Source organism: Mycena indigotica (assembly GCF_014461135.1).
Source record: "Mycena indigotica strain 171206Taipei chromosome Unknown Mind.scaff0006, whole genome shotgun sequence".
Lineage (NCBI taxonomy): Eukaryota > Fungi > Basidiomycota > Agaricomycetes > Agaricales > Mycenaceae > Mycena > Mycena indigotica.
The window spans coordinates 3,336,035-3,343,902 of NW_023503005.1; positions in this window are offsets into that span (position 1 = coordinate 3,336,035).

Sequence of the window (7,868 nt, forward strand, 5' to 3'; positions counted from 1 at the left end):
TCTGGCGCAAAGACAGTACTGGCCGCGTTTGACCTCCACATCGTTGGCACGGTCGTTTCCCTCGAAGGCTGGAAGATAGCCCCGAAGCTTGTCCAACGCGTCCTCGACTGGCCATTACCGGCTTCAATATCCGAACTCAGAAGTTTCCTCGGCCTCGCCGGAGGCAGCCGCCGGTGGATTCGTGGTTTTTCGCTGATAGCTAAGCCGCTTACTTCATTGCTCCGAAACCCTACTACCGAATTCCAGCTTAACGCAGAGGCCGTCGAGGCTATCAACATCCTCAAGCAGCGAATAACCAGCACCCCAGTTCTGATCCGACTAGACTATGACGCCGCCCGAGCCATCAGCCGTAAGCCACGCGACTCCGACGACGGCCTCCTCGTTTTTGGATGCGACTCCTCCTGGATGGGAGCGGGCTGGGTACTGTATCAAGTCAGAGACGGCGAGAAACACCCTGCAATCTACGGGTCATGCACATTCGGAACGGCGCAGGCAAACTACGGGCAGCCAAAGACGGAAGTCTACGGTCTCTTCCGGGCACTCAAGGAAATGAGGCATTATCTCTGGGGAGTACATTTCCGCCTAGAGTACGATGCAACCTCCCTCGCTAAGATGATTTCAGCCCCCGATGACGTTCCGAACGCGCCTATGCTGCGGTGGGTTGCTTATATTCGACTATTCGACTTCGAATGGCATCATGTGCGCGCGGAATCTTTCAAGATTGAAGACGCACTATCCCGCAGACCGCCCGCGCCTGAAGACAATCTATACGACCAAGGAGACGACTCTGAAGCCGTTTTGGACGCCATGCTAAACGAGACACAAGCCCAGATAGGCGCCAAAGCTAAGTCCAATCTAGAATCGATCCATACACATCTGCAGATATCTTTAGCCAACTATTGGCGAGCCCCGGACGAAACCCTCACCATGTACCGCCAGTCGTTGTCGACCGCGGTGCCCCGACTTCCCGAAAACCCCAAGACAGGCATGGCCTTCGATCCGACAGCCCGGGGATCATTTCTGATCGCCGCGCTATTGCGTACGCACGATGACGAGGGCATCCGACCGTTGCCGGAGTTCCTACAAAGGAGCGCTCCTCTCGAAGTTGAGTCGCTATTCCAACTCGGAGAGGAATCCGTACTGCTGACATATACAGGTCGTGAAGGATACTCGCAAAGTATCCCCCTCGAAGATCTCACAGACCAGGGATCTCAAGCAAACAAGGGACACGTCCACGGGGTTCCGGACGATGATTCGCCCGAGCTCTGGATAGAGCTGCGCAGGTTTCTGCGGGACGGAGAGTACCCCCCGCATTGTTCAAATGATAAAGCTAAGTCTCAATTTCTCAAACGCGCGCGGCGCTTCCTCTTCCACCAGGACCGACTTTGGTTGGCGCCGAAAAAGAACTCGGACCGACTTCCGCGACTAGTCATCGACGTACCAAGCAAGCGCGGCGAACTTATGGCCCAAGCGCACAACGAATGTGGCCATCGAGGCCGTGATGCCGTCTACGCCCAGCTAAGAGACAGGTTCTACTGGCCCAATATGTACGCTGACATCTCGTTCTTTGTTAGATCATGTATCGAGTGCCAAAAGTCCATCAAGAGGATTCCCCATCTCCCGTTCAATGAGTCGTGGCAGTCTCCGCTCCTCCGCCATTTCGAGTTGGATTGCATCCACATGCGTGAGGGCCTCAACGGCCTCAAATACCTCATTCATGCGATAGAGTCGACGATTGGATGGCCAGAAGCACGACCCGTTAAGTCTCTTACCTCCCATTACGTGGCCAAATTTATCTACGAAGTGCTCATCTGCAGGTTCGGCGGTATCCCCGTCATCTCCTTCGACGGCGGCCCCGAGTTCAAGGGCGAGGTGCAAGAACTTTTGCGAACACAATACAACTGTCGAGTCATATTTTCGACCGCTTATCATCCGCAAGGCAACGGCCGCGTCGAGCGCTCGCACCAGCCTCTGGTCAGCGCACTATATAAACTCTGCGGCGACAAGAAGGGAAACTGGCCACGTTATGTCTACCCCGTCCTCTTATCGATCCGAGTCACTGTCTCCCGCGCCACGGGCTTCACGCCCTACTTCCTCCTCTATGGTGTTCACCCGCTCTTCTCTTATGACCTCGCTGAAATCACCTGGCAGACACTCGATTGGGACTCCGTCTTCACTCACGACGACCTGATCGCCATGCGCGCGCGCCAACTCGAACGGCGCGACCCGAAGATGGCCGAAGCCAACGCGAAACTGCGCGAATCACGCCGCCGCGCCATCGACGACCTCCATAAACGCCACCACTACCATTTCGACTTCAAAGATTACGAGGTCGGGATGTATGTGTGGCTGCGCGAGTCAGCACTCGACGAGACGAAAGGAGACAAAGATAAGTGGACTTACGCTGGTCCATATATCATTCACGAGAAGCGTGCTAATGACTCCTTCGTTTTGCGGGAACTTAGCGGCGCCATACTCCGCGGGCACGTCAATATTCGGCGCCTCCGCCTCTTCTACTTCCGGCCCGACAACCAAACGCTCAAAACGAAGCTGGCAGCGCCGATCCGCCAAGCCGATAATCCGAACCTTCAGTACGATGTGGCGATCATGCAGATCGCGGAAATTAAAGCTGAGTTTTCATATTGACTTGCGATCGCTCACAGCCTCTATTCAGTCGATCGGACCGAACGGCATATATACCCGACAATTCCGTTTCCTTCCCCTATTCCTCTCCTTCCCCTTCTCTCTCTCTTACTCCCACCTCATGGAGCGCGAGCCCTGTAACCGCACCCACCGAGGTTTTCACCCTTCCGAGGACCGTTGGCTCGGTGCCCCGCACCTTCCGAGACCGTACGACAACACGCCGCGTCCCGACCGCTTCAACGATGACATTGACGGGTACCAAATTGACAATCACCCATTCACGGCTTACACGCGCGGCGACCTCACGCTCAAATATTGTTATGAGGAAGACCACGAGTATCTGCTTGGAGGTGAGTCTGTCCGTTTGCCCATTTGTGTTTATGTCTACCGCCGCGACTTCCTACTATCATGGTGGGAAGTTGTCCAAGCTGTCCGAGACAACGTCATACCAGCACGCTACCCTCCGCGTCTCGCGAATGGCGTCATCAATGAGCCTATGAACTCCGAAACATTCATCCGCCAGATGAAGCGCTTCATCTACGCACCACGTTCCCCCGAATACAAACCGCCACTGTACGAGAAGGGCACTGGCCTTCGCGTCCAATACGAGCATGGCGAATGGGAGCAGGATGTCCGACGTTCTATTCGCCGCAACGCAGCTGCGATGACACCCCTCATCTCGGTAGTCACAGCTCACGAACTCGCTCGGATTATCTCAGCACTCAACAACATCTGGTACCTTGATGGCGAACAGCGCGCACAGGTCTTTCAACAGTCTTATTCCATTCCCGACAATCATCTTCACTAATCAGCACGATTTCGGGGGCGAAATCCGACGAAGTATCCCCCTCTGTGGTAGTGCCTTGTGGCCGCCACGTCGACACTGCGGTCACGCACATATCACGCGTCGCGCATCTCGGGCGTTAACAGCCATCATTTTCTCCACCAACCTCCTCATCTCAACATTTTTTCATTTTTCTCTCAACTCCCCCTCTTATCTCATCATATCAGAATCTTCTTCTGCGCCTGCGCTTGACGACTCGGCGGGACTGGGGTGGAACAAGCTCAGGCTTGGTCAACCTGATGCTAATGCTGTTGGCGGCAGCGAGTACACCCTATTCGACTTGTCCTAAGCCCGGTTGTCAGGTTGCAGTGTGGACGGAGTGGACGATCACCTACATATGGACTCAGTACTTATTTCATTTTTTGTATCACCCCTTTCGATCGCGTAGATACAGTTTCATGTGTCGAATAGGAGAGCATCTCATCCCTTACTTCTTGCCCCCATCTCAAAGTCAGAGTGGAGCGAGAAAGCGCTACATCGAGCCCGAGTTCTACGATTACTGCAAAAGCTAAGTAAATCTTATCTAATCTACCCTGCGCATCTACTCCTCCCGCAGCGCCGCACTCGGTACGACCTCGGCCCACATCTAGTCCTCGCTTGGACTTAGTTGTCCTTCTTCATCGCCCTGAAGAAAAGGTGATTCCTATTACTGATTATGTAATTAGCTTAGTCATATACTTCAAATCCAATGAGAAATTCAATAATTTTACTAGGTTCAACATCTTTTGCATTACACTCAACATCTTTTGCATTGGCCCCTTGGGTACTTGCCCACATCTTTTGTGTAGAATGAGCTATAGAGGGTGATGAAGTATCGAGCGCCGACTCTGTTGCTTTGATTCGGAGCACCTCTTCATATTTGGTGACGAGCAGGTTTGCTGAAGGATGTAATTAGTCACATGCCTAATCAAAAGGGAACCGACAGACCCAAACCCCCGTATGCATGCGCGGTGTCTGCATGCTTGATGTAATTGACAATGGCTTGATGTCGGTGGAATCGGGAGGCATATCGAGTGGAGGAGGACAGGGGCGTTGGACTTGGAGAACCAAGATTCGCAGTTCTCCAAAGACGACAAGCCAACACCCTTCTGATATCGGACGAGATGTCGGACTTGACATCTTCGGGAGTGGCCTGGACCATGGAAGGCACCGACCATGGACTGGAAGCACTCTTTCCTTGCCAGGGGTCCCAGTACTGGGTGCTTCCGAACCGCAGCTCCAAACGTGCACCCGATGTCGTAGCCAAGCCCGTAGCGCCCGAAGTACTCGAATGAGATGATTCACGATGGCGAAACCATATTTGTGCCTAGTAGCATGGTCAGCGAAGGAATGACTCGTGGGGGAAAAGAAATGTCTGTGGGGGAAAAGAAATGTTTGTGGGGGAAAAGAAATCCGTGTGGGGGAAAAGAAATGAAGAAGGTAGGAGATCGCTTACATCTCTCTGCTCTTGACCATATCAGCCACGACGCCACAGAATCCATGTCGGCAGAGGGCAGGGATGATCCCTGTCTCGTCGTATATGTTCAACGCTTTAGAAGTTACTTCTTCGCGCATGTTCTTCCACTTCTCGTCGTTGCAGAACTCTTCTTCCTCCCAAGAATCCTCCTCCTCCCCCGCTGGATACCGTTCCATCAACGCTTCCATCCCATCCTCTGCCCACAGATCGACTTCCTCTCAGGAGAGATAGTAGTCGCCTGGGGGTCCACGGTCATCTCGACGATCGGTGGAGCGCCCGTTGGTGACTGACCCATCCTCGTGGTACACCTTTTCGGTACGATTGAATCTCTTCAATGAGTTGTTACCGTCGATGGTGACGAGGAAGGGGATATCCAGCTCAGCCTCGCCTTCCAACTTGTAAAAGCAAGCTGGGCAGCAGTTTTTCAGCCGCCAGTTGGGGGAGTCCCGTCGCAGAGCCTGTTTCACGCGTTTCTCCACGTTGTCTCGGATAGAGAGATATACGTCGAAGGCAATTCTGAACTGGCTTGCCATATGATCTCGTGGGGGTATGCCGTGGATGTCAAAGAGCGACCGCGTAAACGCCTGAATGCTCAGACGTGGGCAGCGGAGGGAGGTTCGTCGAAAGACCTCCAAGGTTCGGGTGGTGAAGACGAGATTCATTGTTTGAGTAGAGCACGGCATGTACCCTTGCCGGATGCATGTAGATGCGAAAGATCCATACCCTTTGACAAGGGGGATATCAGTGAGCCGCGATGCTTGAATTTGTTAGCAGACTTGTGGGAGGAAGGCGACCTTTTGAACTCACAAAAAATGTCCACTATCTGGACTCTTTGGAGCCAGCCATCCACCGGAGCATCCTCTGGCAACTCGAATGCGTCCGACAGTGCGGCCTCCCTTGTATCGCCAGCCCAGGCCATGTAGTTGTCGGTCATAAGTTCGAGCTCTTCCGCGGAAACACGCAACCAGTGTTGCAATGCGGTCTGAGCAGTTGCGTCTATCCCTTCGACGTTTGTTGTAATGAACGCTTCAGCTTTGTAAGAAACTAGCAAGCCCAAAAGACAAGGCTTACCGATCTTGCTCTCGAAGACCCTCCAACAACGCATCGTGAATTTCGACGACGTCTTCTTCCAATGCTTCATCACCACTCCCTGCTCCCTCCCCGCCGTGGCTCAAGTCGAGCTGTGTCCGCCCGTGGAGCACGCCGTCGTCGTCAAGTCAGCCCCTCCCATGGTAATATCCTGCCATTCGCTCTTCTTCCAATATGGTCTGTGCCGTGAGAGCTGATGGCTCACCATTAGTTATGTCTTCCAAGAGGAAATAAAGCAGACTCACCAGCCCGCCGCTCTTCTGCCATCTCCACCGCCCGTCGTCGTTCACGGGCTCTGCCAGCCGCATCAAGAGACCGTCGACCTCGATCGACTAGCGAGCGCGTCGTGGAGCCGGAGGCAGCCCCCACAGATACCACCTTGGCAAAGGCACTTCTGTGCTTGCCTTGCCTGCCCCGCCTCCGAACCGACATCCGAGAGAAGAGGAGGTGGAGTAACAAGTGTGTTTGGTCACATCGCGTGATCAAACACGCTTACTGTTAAGTGCCGTGTCGACCAAAGGGACGGAGACGGAGACGGAGACGGAGTCGAAGTCGGAGACGGAATCGGAAGTCGTAGAGCACTTGGGGCGGAACACCACAGAAGGATGATTGGGTGACCGGGGCTTCCAGTTGACCAAGACAAGACAAGAGGAGAAGAGCGGAGTCGAGACGACGCTGGGAGGTAGAGACCAGCAACGTTAATTTACAAACTGAAGTACGTGATAATACATCAAAGTATTTATAGTATGAGAAGTAACGGAAACGGAATAAGGTATAACAAAGTAAGTAACAAGATTAGAACAAAGTCAAGTAAAGTAGAAGAGGAGTTGCATACGAGGAACAAGGCATAGATGATTGCATAGATCATAAGTCGGGGTAATTGGAAACGCTCAGTAAATCTTCATTGCGTAAAAACCAAATACCGGAGACGGATATCGGAGACGGATGCCGGAGTCGGCACGGATATAACAGTATCCCCCTCTTGCGTTTCTTGCCCACAAGAAACAGGAGCAATGGTCGTAGAGGTAGGAGTCGGAATCAGAGAGAGTCGGAGTCAGAGTTGGACTTGTGAAAATTTTGAGTCGAAGGCCGGAAAGGCCGAGATCACCGAGGAAGCCGGTGAGAACGTGATAATAGCAAGGAGGACGAAAAAGGAAAGGGGTGACAAGAAGCACGTCACCGATTGACATCAATCTCTCTAGCTTCTCCTCTTCCCACCATGCCACCTAAACGCCAAAACGCCAGAAACGCGAAGAAGACCAAGAACCTGTACACCAACGCGGTGGAGCAGGTCGAGGAGTTTTCGGAGACGGAGAGGGTCGGTGGCTGGGTTGGGGGGACAGACAGAGACCCCTTGGCTGACGCGTTACCGTCGGGTAGCAACCGACGCGTAGACATGCGGAGGGAGTTGGAGGAGTTGGAGCGTAAAGCGGAGAGGCTTCGTGCTGAGCTCGCGGAGATGGCTCCAAGGGCGCCGTCACCGGGTGGTCGGTCGGAGTCGTACGATCCCGATGACCCGGTTGACAACGAGCCGATCAACGAGGAGGAGTCGGAGCACGGTTCCGTCATAGCCCCATTGGCAGCGGTTCCGGATGATGAAGCAGAGCTCATCGAACGAGCAGCCGAGTACCATAGGAGCCGCGCTGAGCAGCAGCGAGCCCGGGTGCTCAAGGAACAAGAGGAGGAGGCCGAGGCCAGGCACAAGGCGGCGAAGAAGGCCGCTGATAAGGAAGAACGGCGCCCGGCCCAGGCCGAGTTGGCCAGAGAGCGGGCCAGAGCTCGCAGGGAAAGCGGACTCGCCCCGCTGACCCTTGCCGAGACGGGCGGAGGCGAATG